Here is a 17,891-nt window from a genome sequence, read left to right on the forward strand (position 1 = left end):
GAAATCACCATGGTGTCCGTAACTATTAGCAATGAGAGTGTGGCGGCTAATTGAGCTGTGGACCTCTGGCAGGAGCGGTCAATGATGGCAGTTTATGCAGGTCTAGAAAGGTCCGTAGGAGGAATGATTTAATAGTATAATAGTATATAGGGTGCTCACATCAGCACTACAATAAACATTCCTGTTTCCAATTTTTGTTTTTTTGTTTTCCGCAGGACATCCCCTGTATCTTTAATAAAGGCTTTTGTCCCTTGTACCAAGGGATAAAAAAACATCAACTGATTAAGCCCAATGGACTTTTATATCTAGTTTTAGTTCAAATTTTAAAGATGGTGAGAAGGTTTTTAAATCTAATTGGAATATTTTATTACAAGACCCTGTTTTAGCAACCGTTATACCATCTCACCCTTCATTTATTTATAAAAAAGCACCTTCCCTTATGGATAAACTTGTTCATAGCAGTGTGGAACCAGAAATCCAACAAAGTATTCAAACCAAGGGTTTCCACCGGTGTGGTATGTGTAAAACGGTAAAGAGCTCTGTGTCTAAAATGAATAATTTTACGGTAAATGTACAGACTTATTCCATAAAAGATTTTATTACTTGCAGTTCTAGGAATATTGTTTATTTTATCAAGTGCTCATGCCACTTGTTTTATGTAGGAAACACTACTAGAAATGCGAAAACTAGATGGGCCGAGCATATCTACAATATTAGGCAAGGTGTCGATACACATTCTGTGTCTGCACATTTTAAGGCCATTCACAATAAAAAGGAATGTTCCATAATTAATTTTGCTGGAATTCAACAATTATTTCCAAAAACTAGAAGTCGAGATCCGGAGAAACGTCTATCCCAAGCAGAAATTAAATGATTTATGAACTCAAATCTCTTATTCCTAATGGCCTGAATAATGATTTTGAACTGAAGTGTTTTTTAACCTAAATTATTTATTGTTTTTTTAGAGCTCTTCACCGTTTATTGCTTTTTAATTATGTATTTATGTGAACATTAATTTTTTCTTATATGTTTATGCCCTCTGGTTACACATTCTCTTAGCGACATCCCCTCCTATATTTATGTGCTGCGATGTACATTTAACTATATTCATGAATAGTGGAACGTAAAGTTGATTCCTAAGAAGAACTTCCTGTATGATACAGGAAGCGGTCACATCCAGCTCTGACGGTGGAACGCAAGTGAACCGCAGATGCTATTTCCGGATGTAGTGGATGATGCGCTTCCGGTACACGGCATTCCTAGAGACGTATGGACTAATCTTTTGCCGTGGGAAACCCGGCTAATTATCTGTACCGGATATTTCTAGGTGTTTTATGTATGATGAGGGGCATAAATATATGCCAGAGAAGGCATTACACACACTTCTGATGAAGGACATTAATGTCCGAAACGCGTTAAGTGTGTGAAGGTTCATTGTGGTTTTGCTGCCTGGTGATCTCCTTCCCCTGGACGTACGGATTCTTGAGCCGGCACTTGGATTCCAGTGATCTCCCTTGGTTCCATCGTGGCTGAGAAGTCTAGTGTAAGAGTGGCCCAGCAGTATTTGCCATTTGGACATGTATTGTGCTTTTATATTTCTTCCAAGTTTGTGACTGCATTTTTTTTTAATAAACCTTTACTGTTTATCTTGAGATATTGCACCAATTGTTTTTCTATTTTTTGGTCTCCAATCCATCCCATTAAAAATTGATGTTTGGGTGCCTTGGAGATCTATTTGATTTCAGAATTGCCACATCTGAAATGGAGGGAAAGCCCAGCTGTGATTGCCTATTGAATAATAATGTGCTTTATATACATCGTATGTATGTGAGTGCATCAATTTTTATTTCTTTATATCTCCAAAGCACTATGTCACGGACCCACCGGTCGCCTGCTCCGATACGTCAATCTGAGCAGCGCCGGCCGTGACTGGGGTTCACTCAGGACACTCGGGTCCTTTCCTTGAGGTACACTGCCACCAGCCAAAACCTGATTTTAGCGCCTGAAACTGCGCAAGGGGCGGCTTGGCTCGCCCCTTACCACACAATACAAGATAACAATGGTAACGCTTTCCAGCCTTTCTCTTCTGAGGCTAATGAGTCTTAAGAACACAGAACCAGGACTGAGAATATGTATTATTTATTCCTAGAAATACTACAGAGCTTTAGAAAATAGTTACAAGATTTTACAATGATTTTAAAAGTACACACAACGATTAAATGCAAATTTCAGAAATAAAATAAAAAGGGAAAAAAGACAGAACCGTATCTTACAATCCTGAAGTGGGGGGGTTCTCCACAAGAAATCTCTCGTCGCCTACAGCCTGTTTGCTAGACCCCCAGGTAGTGACACTGACTATAGGGAGAAAGGTCTTAGTTATACCTTGCAGACTCCCTCCTTCCTCCCACCCTTGGGATTCCACTCTTTCCATGCTGAAGGAGTGTGGAAGGTCCCTGGCAATCTACAGTCTGCTGTTTTCAAAGTGATTGATCCTCCTTCCTTGCCTAGCAGACCCACTGATAAGAGATGTGAAGGAAGGGGACAAACTCTAACCTCTTCTTCTGGACCATGGTTTATGAGGGGCTCAGATCTTATCTTACATCCTAACTCCGGAGGAGTCCACAGATGTCACACTGAGGGAATACAGGCCTCAAACTCAAACCAGGGTCACCTACAGTTTACATACAAGACATGTCCTGATTCCAATACTCACAGGAGACATAACTATTACACCAATATCAGACATACATTGACCGGACAGATAATCATAACAGGAGGCATACGTTAATTTGATTGATCACCTGATCTGATCGTTACACCTCCCCCTTTTAAAATGGCGCACAGAGGCGGTGACCCACGTCACCGTCTCATCAGTGCGCTATTAACTACATCACCTGGACAGGTAGCAGTGGTTTCTGTGCTGAGACAGACTGCCACTGATTCTGCGGGATCTGTACTAACACTTCCCTATACTTGACGTCTGTCATGGCACCACCTGACGCCATAGCCGTGGCTAGGGTGGGCAATGGGCATAGTCCCTGTCCCTCTCGCAGGAGATTGCAAACTAAAAGCACACAGGTGTCCTCGAACCCATAGTCTGTGAGCACACTGATATAGTGGGAGCTGTGCCCTTCCCGGCTGGTATTGACACAGCCCACCACAGCTGTGCGTCGGACTCCTGGACACGGATTCTCCCCTGCAGCTGGCAGTTTGGCCTCACTGAGATCAGTACCAGACCATTCCGCCACACCCCAAACGGCCATCCCCATGGGACTCGTAACTCAGCACGTTTAACTATACCACAGGTGTGGGGCATTCTCCCAGCACTATATACAGACTTAAAAATGTCTTCCCAGCACCTCTCCTGAGCTGACGGACCCCCCCTCCCCTTCACTGGGGGGAAGGTCCACTCACTCAACACCTCACACCTCATCCTTTTGTGAGGAGATTCGCTCTCTGTGTCTGTGTGTGTGAATTGTGAGGGGGGGCATGTTTCTGCAAGGGGGAATACCAGCAGGTCATTGTCCCCTGTCCTGGGAACATCCCAGCTCAGCCTTTCCGAGGTTAATGAAGCTGAGTTTACCTGTGCTGAGTTTTACCTCCCACCCTTCTGGTTACACACAGCAGCTTCCCTACTAGCCACTGGCTCTATTCCTGAAACCACCCTCTCACTGTACCCAGGGGTATCTTTCCCACTTCCCAGGTATGGGGCAGCCTGTGCAGCGTTGGGTCTCAGTTCTTTGTGGAAAGCTAAGCTTTCCATGGCAGTCCTGGACACCTTCCTGAGCCTGACGTTCCCTCCCAGACCCGCAGGTTCTGTGGCTGGGGTGGTGCCACTGAGGTTCTCAGGAGAGGCATCCATTATCCAGTGATGCTGGAAAAATGCACTCTCTGGAGGATTCTCAGTGTCTGGAGGGAACCCCTGCTGTGTTCCTGTATCTGTTCTTGTGTGGCTACAGTAAGGAGGGGGTTTTGGGGGGAAAGCTGCAGTAAGGGACACTCTCTCCCTATCTGACAGGTCTACAGTGCACACAGGACCCACCGGGTCACTTATTATACCTGGTACCACATTTCCCACAGTAGCGCAAGACATCACATTATCAACAGCAACATCACTATCATAACCTGGGGAGACATCCTGCAATACCTGCAAATTAGCCTGTGCATCTTCCACAACACATGGGGCCCATCCTGCTGGCTTACAATTGCACCATGGCAAACCGGCTATATCTGGATCCCATTGTGTCTGAGCAGGGATGGGGTTATCTGAGCATGTTGTCACCAGTAACTTATTGGCAGGTACATGCTCTGCCTGCAACCAACTCAGATCTGTCCCATTTCTGCAGTTAGCATCCCCTGGCCCGATGTCACAACCAGACATCACTGGAGGAACATGGTTAACTTCTAGCACAGCAACCTTAATGACATCACCAGCAGCACTCCTACCACTGGTGAGTGAGGGTGTCTCATTCCCAACTAGATTAGGGCATTCATTTAACCCCACAAACTGGCAAGGATTACCCACTATACCTGTCTCTAACTCACCCTCCACCTCTACCGAAGGTACGGCACTATCACAGATCATCCCAGGGGCTTCACACAAAATAACAACATTGCAATGTTCAGCATGGTTACATACTACCTGAGATGCATCATATGGTTCAGAAGGGTTAGCGACAGATATGTGTGGAGTTAATAAAAGTCCCACATCAGTAGTCCCACACATACTTGTGTGCATACAGTCAGAAAGTCCCATTCCTATTTCCGACATAATCTCTCCCCTGCATACTTTCACTATGCAGCCAGCCTCTTCCGGCAACAAATCTGGAGCAACGGGTGGGAACATGCTGCTCACATCTTCCAGCAGTTTAAACTGGGCCTTGTGATGTGAGGTCTCCTGAGCAGGTTCCATGACTGCTGTAGTAGGCAGAGGCACCTTGCCCTGGTGGGGCACCCCTGGTGAGAGCAAGCTGCTGACATCCTCAGCTTCTGCTTCTCTCAACCGTTTAAACTGGAACTTTGCTTTCAGAGCTGGTAACAGCAGCTGTTCTAGGCGACGCCACTCCACACCTATCCGGCGGCACTGATCTCCCCAAAATGGGGTATCCAGCTTTCTCCAAGCATCGACCTCCTGCTGCGCAAATTTGTAACATTGTCCCAGTTCTCTCAGCAGCACCCAAGGAGACGCGGATGGACCCCAGAAACGAAATGCTGCACGATACTGGCTGAAGGCATTGCACTCATCGTCCCTGGCCTGGGTGAGCTGCATGATCATCTCCCCACGAGTATGGTTGTGGCAGGAGATACCTTGCAGCTGGCATTCTTCCGTTAGTTCCTCTGTGCTCAGTAGGGTAAACATATCATCATCCTCCACTGGGTCAATATACCCACTGGGCTCTTCTGGTGCTGTAGGGGATTGGTACTCTGCAGTCTCCCTGACTGCCATACATCCTACAGTCTCCCTGGTGCTAGCAGAGATGTCACCTCTCTGAGCATCGGTTGTAGTGTCCAGGGCCAGCTCATTACTCACAACCAAGCTGACACTCACTTGGCTTCCTCTGTCTGCTTCCAAGACAGGGAACTGTGCATGACGCGGTCCGGTGAAATTCGCGTCAGCGGTCATTTGGGACCTCTGTCCCTTGTTAGGCTCCCCATGATTGATAACAGAGTCCACACCATGATCCAACACATTATTTACTTCCGCAGACAGTAAAAGTTCAGTACGAAGCCCATCTCCTGCTAACTCAGTAGCCACGGCAGATAAAGTCTCACGTAAAGGTTCGCCATCATGATGCCCTGTATCATTCTCCACTGGTTCACCAACAGCTATCAGGCCTCTGAGCCTCCCCAGCACCAACTGGTGCTCACGCTCAGCCTGACGCTCTGCAGCCTCAGCCTCTAGTACGGCTTTGCGCTCCGCAGCCTCTCTGTCGACAATGCCTTGGCAGAACTGCACCAGCTGCAAAGCGAATACGGGGTTCACATTCTTCAATTGCCTGCTAGCAGCTAGAAGGTCGCTCTGCAGTGTAGACTTGCTGGGTCCAGCAGAAGTGTTTGACCCTGGCGCGGAATCGTTTGTACTGTCCAGTGCTGACTGAGCCCCTGGGGTAGGATTGTCCATGGACTGGTTTCCTCCAGCAGCTAGAGTCCGATCGGCATCCACTAGTGCCTGAATCATACGTTTTCTACTCTGGCCAGACCAAGGGATATTCCTCTGCACACACACGACCGCCAGGTCATCTCTCCTCATCTGCTGGTAATCAGCCATCCGGAGTCTCACACTTGTCAAATAAAATGATAGGAAAGAAAACCAAGAGAAGGGAGGGAACAGAAATTGCATCCACTGTGTGACTTTTAAAACTATAGTAAAGCTCTGAGTTCTGATTCTGGTGATGTGGGTATTTCTCACAAAATTCTACCCACACTCACTTAAGTTCTTAAAGAGAAAAATTAATTCTCCACCCCACCGCTTGCCGCCAAATGTCACGGACCCACCGGTCGCCTGCTCCGATACGTCAATCTGAGCAGCGCCGGCCGTGACTGGGGTTCACTCAGGACACTCGGGTCCTTTCCTTGAGGTACACTGCCACCAGCCAAAACCTGATTTTAGCACCTGAAACTGCGCAAGGGGCGGCTTGGCTCGCCCCTGACCACACAATACAAGATAACAATGGTAACGCTTTCCAGCCTTTCTCTTCTGAGGCTAATGAGTCTTAAGAACACAGAACCAGGACTGAGAATATGTATTATTTATTCCTAGAAATACTACAGAGCTTTAGAAAATAGTTACAAGATTTTACAATGATTTTAAAAGTACACACAACGATTAAATGCAAATTTCAGAAATAAAATAAAAAGGGAAAAAAGACAGAACCGTATCTTACAATCCTGAAGTGGGGGGGTTCTCCACAAGAAATCTCTCGTCGCCTACAGCCTGTTTGCTAGACCCCCAGGTAGTGACACTGACTATAGGGAGAAAGGTCTTAGTTATACCTTGCAGACTCCCTCCTTCCTCCCACCCTTGGGATTCCACTCTTTCCATGCTGAAGGAGTGTGGAAGGTCCCTGGCAATCTACAGTCTGCTGTTTTCAAAGTGATTGATCCTCCTTCCTTGCCTAGCAGACCCACTGATAAGAGATGTGAAGGAAGGGGACAAACTCTAACCTCTTCTTCTGGACCATGGTTTATGAGGGGCTCAGATCTTATCTTACATCCTAACTCCGGAGGAGTCCACAGATGTCACACTGAGGGAATACAGGCCTCAAACTCAAACCAGGGTCACCTACAGTTTACATACAAGACATGTCCTGATTCCAATACTCACAGGAGACATAACTATTACACCAATATCAGACATACATTGACCGGACAGATAATCATAACAGGAGGCATACGTTAATTTGATTGATCACCTGATCTGATCGTTACACACTACAATTGTGGAGTTTTTGGGGATTATTTTACAGATTTGTGAAAGTGATTCCCGATTGGGATACATGGAACAGCTGACACTTGTTTCACAAGTTATGTATTGTATTACATCTTAACGTGCATGGTGTGATTTATTTAGGATTGGAGGTAGCGGGTTTTAAGTGAAATTTTCTTTGCATGACTGTACAACATTTGCAATGATTGTGCCATCAGTAAAGTCTCTAATGTTTGCCCGGTATTTCACAATACAGCTGAAATGTGGACGACGCCTTCCAAAAATGATCTTGGCAAGTTGATAATAATCTTTATTAGTAGCACTTAAACAAACACTCCCAAAACATTCTGCATAATATAATGACTATATTTTAAGTAATTTAATAAAGCAACAATAGCAATTACAAATAATTATAGAGATTTAATAAATAAAAGCATTACAATTTTTTTTTTAAATCATATAAAGAGGGTATTACATTAATGAAAAAGTAACTGAACTGAACATTTGGACCTGGCTCTAAATATCAGTTGTATCTTTTGTATGTTTCATGTCTAACTGAGATAACTGAATCTTTAATATACTTACATGAATTAAAAAAAATGTTGTATTCCTTTAGTAGATTTATCATTTAAAAAAAATCAGTTTCATCGTCCTGTGTGCTGTATCCTGGCATAAAATATGCATTTGATCTGTAATTTCTGGCATAATAAGGTTTTGGGGCTTTTATTAAAGTTACTATAAAATGAAAGCACTCTGGGAGAACTGTATGAATCGTTTTGTCAAAACATAGGCCCTTATTCAGATCTGATCGCAGTACAAATTTGTTCTCAAAATTGGCAAAAACCATGTACACTCTAGGTGGGGCAGATGTAACATGTGCAGAGATAGTTAAGTTTGGGTGGGGTGTGTTGAAACTGAAATCTAAATGGCAGTGTAAAAATAATGCAGCCAGTATTTACACTGCACAGAAACAAAATAACTTACACAAATCTAACTCTCTCTGCACATGTTACATCTGCAGGTGGGGCAGATGTAACATGTGCAGAGAGAGTTAGATTTGTGTAAGTTATTTTGTTTCTGTGCAGTGTAAATACTTTATTTAATTCATTATATTAATGCAATTTAAAAAATATAAATAATTATGTTAAATAATAAATATTAATGCTAAATATAAAAACAAAGACTACTCATAATTTTCTTAAACCTTTCAGTGCGAAGTGAATTTGTCAAAATAGGAAAATTGTCAAGCAAACATTTCTAGTCATCATAATGACCTGTAATGATTACATAATGTAGGAAATATAATCTTTTTTACACAACATTTTTTTTATTTGAAATTATATAACAAATGTGAGCGACATCTGTAGTTTTAGTGGATTTTTTGAGCATCTCTCCCAGAGATGTTGGCACTCAAAGGGTTAAATCATTTGAATGATTAAAAGTTTAAACTAGGGCCTCATAATATTAATCAATCTATATTGACACCCATAGGTCAAAAATAAATTTTTTTGAAATGCTGAAAACTTACCAAATTAAATAAATTGGGTTTATATGTCATCCTTAGGGTCAATTATGTGGTGAGGGACATGGTTTGCTTCTGTTTGTCCACATATTCTAGTATTGGAAGCACGCGCACTGATTTTGCCTATTACATGTACTATAAATTATATAAATTGTTCCTGGACACCCAACCCAGACCAGTTAAGACATTCCCCCGTTAGAGTGAAATCCCGCCTTGCAAATTAATATGCACACTGTGCATGCACAAATTGCAGCACATATCAACATACATGTAAAGCAGTATGTAAGATATGTGCTGGCTGCCTTACCTGGAATCAGCAGCCACCACTGTTACACAGGACACAGGCTCACAGGTCTTCTATTAAATTACATATTCTCCTTAGAGTTCCCAGGTAGTCACCATATAATGAAGAACCATCCCTTGTAGCTCCTGAATTTAACCCTCACACCGATATAGCACACAAGAGCCAATGGACACTCAAACAGATCTGACTTGTGCAGAACAATACTTTTTTATTGTTCTGCACAATAATTCATAAAATAACTTATATAACACTCTAGATTATTCTGACCGGACTTCTATGGTAAAGGTCATCAGCCTTCTTCCTCACCACACAACTGGGATGTGAGCTCATGATGGCCACCTTCATTGATGGCCAATATATACACCTTCATCCTATGGGTTTTGTTCATAACAATTCATCAGGGGTATATCAAAAACAGTTACATAAAACATATCTTGCTGCTATCTTATTTGTCTATAACTGACTTAGGGGGGGGGGGGGGTATTCAATCTGTTAATGACACCATTGAAAGGTGTCAGATCCGACCTTTTAAAAAGTCGGATCTGATTTGTTGGAAAGGCCGCAGATTGTCGAATTCAAGGACATTTTCAACAATCTATGTCTATTTTCAACGATCCACGGACTTTCTGACATTCAACAGCTGGAACATTGAATTCTGAGTTGGAGTCGGAAGAAACTAAAATGGCCCGGGATTCCGACTGTTGGGACGTACCGACAGTTGTAATCCTGAATTGAATGCCCCCTTAAATCACTAACAGATTAAATAAATAATATTATCTCATTAAAAAGGCTCATCCCAATATCACGTGTGTTCAATTTTTTTAATAAGTTTCTTTGACACTGAAAAATAAATCAATTTTTTTCAATTACTATTTTTTTAATTTAGGTTTAAGTTTTCACTTCTATACAAGTACCTGGGGGAACCTGTACACCCCGGTGATCTCAGACATGACATAACTTGATGTTGATTATAAATGACCAATAAATCCAACAGGTCTCTCTTTTTGAGAACAGGAATAGTTGGGTATAAATGATGGCCTTCCAGTCATTATGCTCATTGTATTAGCCATTAACCTTCGCTCACAGGAGCATGAATCATAAATGTGAAATCCAAGCGACACATTGGGCAAGAGATTCCGATTTTGGTTGATCTCTTCAATGGCAAAAACAACCCCCAGGTGATGACGATAATGTCTAAGAGATGGGCTATTATAATGATAGAAGACAACAATGCAATCAATGTATATTATTTAATCAGTGTTGTGATGCAAATACAACATGTTAATATAAAACTGAAAAGTCAAATGGACTTTTCATTTAAATATTTATTTTTGAACAATTTTCTTGTACTCAGAATAAAGTATAACTATGCAGTAACAAAATATATCAAAACACTAGAATATTCTAATATTTTTCTTCTCTTCTGTTTAAAATTATATAGCAAATCTATGAAAATAGTAGCACAGAACTGGCACATATTATATCAGTTTATTAAACTATATGTCCCTAAAAAATGTTTGTTAATGAATGGAAGACTACAAGCAGAAGCCACACAGAAAATATAATATACAGTATTAGCATCAAACTTCATGAAGAAGCAAATCACAGTCATCAGGTCAATACAGCTGATTCAAGCCAAAGTAATTGCACAGTATAAAAGATAATTAATTCATAAGTTAATAACAAACATTTCCAACCAGCAAATCACAGGCCTGAGGCCAGTACATGTGATTGGAGTTGGAGTACTAGTCTTAAGTTGAAAGTAAAGTATTACATTATTACTAAAACTATAAGGAAAATTATAAATGAAGCATGAATTATCAGACTGGTAGAGTTGTCAAATATCCAAGATGCACCTCGCCCCAAATGAGTTCATTAAAAAGAGGTATCGCTCACTGCTACATTACTCACCCATAACACATGACTGCGGAAGGTTCCTGTTTAAAATTGACAATCTTTTTAGTTCTTTGCTGAAATATTTGTAAAACTATTCCAAAGATATAATCTCCTTCTCGTAGAAAGCCCCCAGCACTTTGCTCGCTCAGGGTACAGCCAGATGGTAAGATGTTACCATAACCATCATGAATCATGAGAAAGATCATTATCACAGTCACCATTGATGCATGTAACTGTTTGAAGTAATAAAAAACATGTTCCATTCACCTGCAAATTTCTAGAGGTAATATTTTGAATTTCATTAGATGTAAGTAGGTGTCAACCTTTCTGGAGCAAACAAGAAAAATATTCAAAAGATGGTAGTAAAAGAACTAACTGACATTGGTTAAAAAAAACAACAACCGATAAAGCAAATTCCAGACAGGGGCAATGTCAACACTCACCTATGCAATGCTGCCGTTAGCGCCACCATTGAAAGATGTCAGATCTGACTTTTTAAAAAGTCAGATCTGTTTTGTCGGAAAAGGCTGCAGATTGTCGAATTCAAGGACATTTTTCGACAACCTGCATCTGTTTTCACTGATCCATGGACTTTCCGACACTCGACAGCTGGAACATTGAATTCCGAGTTAGTCGGGTGAAACAAAAATGGCCCGGGATTCCGACTGTTGGGACGTTCCAACAGTTGTAATCCCAGATTGAATACCCCCCTTAAACCACTAACAGATTAAATAAATAACATTGATTATCTCATTACAAAGGCTCATCCCAATATCACGAGTGTTTTACATTTTTTTTTATAAATTTCTTTGACATTGAAAAATATATCCATTTTTTTAAATTAGTATTTTAGTTAAGTTTTCACTATTATACAATTACCTGGGGGAACTTGTACACCACGGTGATCTCTGACATGACATAACTTGATGATGATAATAAATGACCAATAAATCCAACAGGTCTCTCTTTTTGAGAACAAGAATAATTGGGGATAAATGATCTTGTTCCAGTCATTATGCTCATTGTATTAGCCATTAACCTTCGCTCACAGGAGCATGAGTCATAAATGTAAAAACCAAGTGACACATTGGGCAAGAGATTAAGATTTTGTTTGGTCTCTTCATTCGCAAAAGCAACAGCCAGGTGATGAGGATAATTTTTTTTGCCATATTTACATTCAATAAAATAATACTAATTTAAATAAAACTAATACAACTAATGTTATCTTTAAAAACTATAATACTATATGTAATAATAAAAGTTGACATAAAATAAATAAATGCGCAATTATGGCCATCATTTATATAAATATATATTATGACATTACAACCTGCAATAACCATCGGTTTAAGCGCTTGAATATATTATGCAATATTTGCTCTTTTTGTGAATTGTTATCATTATTCAAACAAAAATACATTATAGCAACACAAAAACATATCAATCCAAAAAGCTAAACTCAATTTGCATAAATTGTAAAGTTTCAAAAAGAACAACGGAATGCCTGCATAGACATGCAGTGAGTTAAACATTCCAAGCTGGGTGTAGACTCAAGGAGACCATGTGACTCGGAGAGACCCAATAGGGGGCATAGGTTATGGGCCAGTTAGCTGTGAGTTTACTGGTGCGAGGGGGAGGAGTCTCCCTCTCTTCCTGAAAAAATTGAGGTGAGTGGACGTGCATCGTTGCGCTGATTACCCCTTTTTCTTAGTTTGAGGTAAATTTGTGACAAGAATTACCCACATCATGCCCAGGTCCGCTCCTCAGCGTCCCAGGCGTGCTGCCAGGCGGCCGGCGCGCTTCGCGGCTGACGACGAGGTAGGCCCTGCCGGGGGTGAGGCATCTGTGCTGGAGGCGGTGCACCCTGTGGCCGCCTCAGGCTCGCGCGGTAGGCGGGCAGCGGCTGACGGTACCCGGAGAGGGGCTGCGGCTGCTTCCTCCGCCGCGAGAGGCCTGGGTGGAAGTCGCGGTGCGACCGCGTCACGCAGCGGGCGCACTGACGCTAGAGGCGCCCGTCGGAGAAGCTCAGGGTCTGCTCCGGAGGCTGCCAGGTCGGGTACGGCCGCAGGCGGGAGGCAGCCATTGCCCGCTACAGCGTCAGGTAGTCGGCGCGGTGCAATGGCGGCTAGGCCTGCGCGCGCGAGGGGGCGGGGCGGTGCTGGTGCTGCAGCATTAGGGAGAGTTAGAGGCAGGCAGGGAGAGGCTGCTAGTGCCCCTGCTGAGGGGTTTGAACGCTATCCTGACCCTGAGACCCCAATGTATGGCTATAGGCCCTCCTGGGAGAGGCAGGCGGCACCAAGGCAGAGGGATGGCAGGACGGCGGGTGCAGCCGGGCGTGTGCAGGGCAGAGGGCGACCATCATCTCGCAGAGGTCACCATGGGGCTGATTCAGCTGCCGGGGTGACTAGTGGTAGTGGGCCCTCTGCTACTGGTTTTGACCCGGCGATGTTATCAGCTGCCTTGTCATCTATGGCAGGTGCTTTGGCTCCCTTGCTTGAGGGCGGGCCTACAGGGGGAGGGGTTGCAGGTAGCAGTGGACAGAGGATTTTTGAGCCTATACCTGGCTGCTCCAAATTTGTTAATGCATTCAGGGACAGGCAAACCCCTTTAGTTGAGTGTGAGGAGCAGGATGAAGTGCCAGGCACTAGTCACAGTAGGCCAAGGCGCAATAGGCGCCCGCGTTCCCCTGGGCCCCCTTCTTATTCGCCCACAGGTGCTGAGGCTGCTGGTGGGAGCCATGTGAAGAAAGGTGCACAGGTCGACAAGGATGACACCAATGTGGACGACGACGACGATGATGACACATGGGAGGATGTGCCCGGGTCGGCTGGTGAGGATTCCTCTGAGGAGGTTAAGGGGTCTAGGGCTGGTTCTTCTGATGAGGGCTCGCATTCTACACGCTACTCCTCTTCTTCTTCCTCTTCTTCTGCCGGGGGTTCCGAGGTTGGCAGTACGGCTAAGGCCCGCAAGCGGGCTGCAAAATATGCAAAGAAGGAGGCGGGTAGGCGAGCTAAGAGCGGTAAGCGCAAGCGGGTGGTTTCTATGTCTAGGAGGGAAAGGAAGCGTAAAAACTTACCAAGCGTTGTGCATTGTGACTATACCGCCGTCTTGCGCGGTCTTAGGGAGAGTTGTAGGAGAAAAATCAAAAAGGGTGATTTTGTAGATTTATTTAGCCTGACAGATGAAGCCAAGAAAGCTTATAAGGCTGCTAAGGCAAAAGGTGGTATTGGGTCGGAGGCATTTAGATCATACGACAATTGGTTGGCTGGTTTTTGTGTCTTTGCAGCATGCTACCTGGAAGACAGGCCTAAGGAGCATTTGAATATCATTCGCTATATTCACATGATCCTTGATATGCGTAGGAAATATGGGGGTGTCGCTTGGAGGAATTATGATGAGCAGTTCAGGCGTAAGCATGACTGCTTACACATAATTGATTTTGGTTGCAAGGATGTTGAGGTTTGGATGGAGGTTGCCAGACTTCATGCTGAGGTAGCGGAGAATGTGCGCCCGGCTACTGCCGCGGTTCCTGCGGTGTACACAACGCAACGAACTATCACGGATAGCTCGGCGGCCAAGCGTTTCCCTGCTGGCGGGAAACAGTTCACACCGGGTTCGGCCAGAGGGAAGTGTTATGCCTTTAACAATTCCTTCTGCAATCAGGGACAGCGCTGCAGGTATAAACACATCTGTATCACCTGCTCTGGCAACCATCCTTCATCCAGTTGCTTTCGAGGTGGCCGCCCCTCTCGGGGGGCGGGCAACTCAGCTACCGCCAGGCCCTCTTCCACAGGCCCCGCTCGCTAGGGCGGTAACCCCGGTTAATATCGAGGCCATGTCCTCTTGGCTTCGAGACTACCCTGATAGGGAAGCTGCTATGTTTTTGTATAAAGGTTTTTCCGAAGGTTTTCAGTTGCCTATTCAAGGCGAAGTTAAAGGGGGATCTTTTAGGAATTTGCAGTCAGCCAGATCCCTTTCTTCTGTTTTAAGGGAGAAGGTTGAGAAGGAGGTTCGCTTAGGTCGCATGGCTGGTCCTTTTTTGGCTCCTCCGCTGGTTGATATGGTTATTTCGCCGGTAGGAGTTGTGCCAAAAAAGGATCCAGGGAAATATAGGCTAATACAGCATTTGTCCTACCCTGCTGGTTTGTCGGTCAATGATGCCATTCCGTTTGAGTGCTGTTCGGTGACCTATCAATCCTTTGATGATGCACTGGCAATGGTCCGGTCATTCGGTGCTGGGGCGCTTATGGCTAAGATTGATGTGGAGTCGGCCTTTCGCCTATTACCCCTACACCCAGATGCGTTTAGGTTCATGGGCTTCCGCATAGGGGACGAGTACTTCATTGACAAATGCTTGCCGATGGGGTGCTCAGTGTCCTGTGCGTTTTTTGAGAGGTTCAGCACCTTTTTGCATTGGTGCGCAGAGGAATTGTCGGGAGTGAGCGGGATCGCTCACTACCTTGATGACTTCCTTTGTGTGGGGCCGGCTGACTCGGATCAATGTGAGCGCATCTTGTCCAGCGTGCGGTCTCTGTTTTCAAAGTTTGGTGTACCCATTGCGGAGGAGAAGACTGAGGGTCCAACTACCTGCCTATCTTTTCTGGGGATCCAGATTGATACGGAAGCTGGTTGTTGTTGCTTGCCCCCTGAGAAGGTTCAAAAGCTTAGGGAATCCATTGCACACTGCATTACGGTACGGAAGGTGACATTGCGTCAGTCTCAATCGCTTCTGGGACAGCTTAACTTTGCTTGCAAGGTTATACCAATGGGGCGGTTGTTTTGTCGCAAGCTGGAGCGGTCCACTGCTGGAGTCAAGAGAGCTCATCATTTGGTGCGCTTCTCAGCCGAAGTTAGGCGTGATCTTGTCATATGGTCCTCTTTCCTTGAGGATTTCAATGGCATTCGGATTTGGTTGGCTCCGGTGGTGGATAACTCTGGGTTGCAACTTTACACCGATGCAGCGGGTTCTACTGGTTTCGGGTGCTTCTTGGAAGGGAGTTGGTGCGCAGAAGCATGGCCGGAAGAGTGGACTCGGGGAGGCCTGAACAGGGACATGCTACTTCTCGAGCTTTTCCCTATCATGGTTGCTATGGAGATCTGGGGCTCCCACCTGGCGAATCGCAGCGTCCTCTTTTGGTGCGATAATTATAGCGCTGTTCATGCAATCAACAATCAGAAGGCGAAATCTCTGATAGTTCTGCATGTTCTGGGGCAACTGTCATTACAGTGCTTGCGATTTAACATCTTATTTAGGGCAAAGCATGTTCCAGGCGTGCAGAATGAGGTGGCTGACGCGCTCTCTCGCTTTCAGTGGGAACGTTTCAGGAGGCTAGCTCCGGGGGCTGACGCTGTTGGGGTTTCGTGCCCTCTTTATGTTTGGCAGGTCATCAGGCCGGAATGGAGGGGCTAGCGGAATTGTCGGTGGCGCCAGCTACGTTGGGGAAGTATCGCCAAGCTTGGTCGGAGTGGGAAGCTTTTGCTGGAGGGTCTGCGCAGCAAGGTAGGCGAGGACAAAAACTTCTGCTATCTTTTCTCTGGAAACTTTACAACGCAGGCAAATCCAGGGCGGTAGCAGCTAGTTATTTAGCCGGCATAGCGTTCTTTGCACAGCTAAAGGGACAAACGGATTTCACCAAAGGGTTCCTTGTGCGGAGGGCTATGAAAGGCTGGTCGCGCAAAGCTCCGGCAGCTCCCGATAGTAGGCGTCCCATTGATGCGTCAATTCTTCCTGCGTTATTAGATAAGGTTCATAGTTTGGCTGAGTCTGCGTTTGAGACTTTGTTATTCCGCTTGGCTTTCACTGTCGCTTTTCATGGGGCCCTGAGAGTATTAGAGCTGGTTGCCCCTTCTAAACATAGAGATTCTAGTATGCTGGTTTCAGACATTCGTGTGGACGCTCAGGTGCTTTGGTGTAGGATACGGCGCTCAAAAATGGATCAGGTTGCAAAAGGAACTTGGGTGTCAATGTCTGCTGTGGTGCCTGTGTCGATCTGCCCAGTGGCTCTCGCAAGGCAGTATGCTCTGGTCAGACCAGACTCTGATGGATCGTGGCTTTTGCACTATAATGGGTTACCTCTGACTAGGTACCAATTTTGTTGGATGCTCCGGCATTGCTTGGAAGGTTTAGGCCTGGCACCGGGCGACTTTGGCACCCATTCCTTCAGAATTGGCGCTGCAACATCTGCGGCTAGAGCAGGTTGGCCTATTAGGGACATTAAAGCCTTAGGCAGATGGCGCTCAGCGAGTTACAAAAAGTACATTCGTCCACATCTCCTGCCCTGTTAGTCTGTGCGTGTTTGGTTTCCAGCTGTTTGGTTGTATTCCTGTGTTACCCCCATACCGCCTGTTTCCTACTCGGGGATTAGCTACGCTCTGTTGTTGGGCCAGCGTCCGGAGTTTTCACGCTTTTTTGCCTGACCTGACGGACTGAATTCGGCTTATGTAATTCGGCTAATTTGGCTCCAATTAAGAGTCCCTCAGCAGGTTCAGATGTTTTTTCTCCGGCCGAGTAATCCCTTTCTTACCGATACCCTTCCAACTCCCCTTCCCTCCCCCTGTAAGTAGCCTTTCCTTCTGTGTCTAGGAGTGGCTTCAATTGGCATTGAAGCAGTTCTAACGCACCAAATTTGTGCAACATATACATTTTTTCTTTTGGCAGATCCTCCCCAAAAATGTACTTACCTGTCCCCCCTTTTTGAAAGATCAATATTAATTCCTCTACACAATTTTTTCCCTTCAGGTAT

This window comes from Crinia signifera, chromosome 12 (genome assembly GCF_055691185.1).
Source record: "Crinia signifera chromosome 12, ASM5569118v1, whole genome shotgun sequence".
Taxonomy (NCBI): Eukaryota; Metazoa; Chordata; class Amphibia; order Anura; family Myobatrachidae; genus Crinia; species Crinia signifera.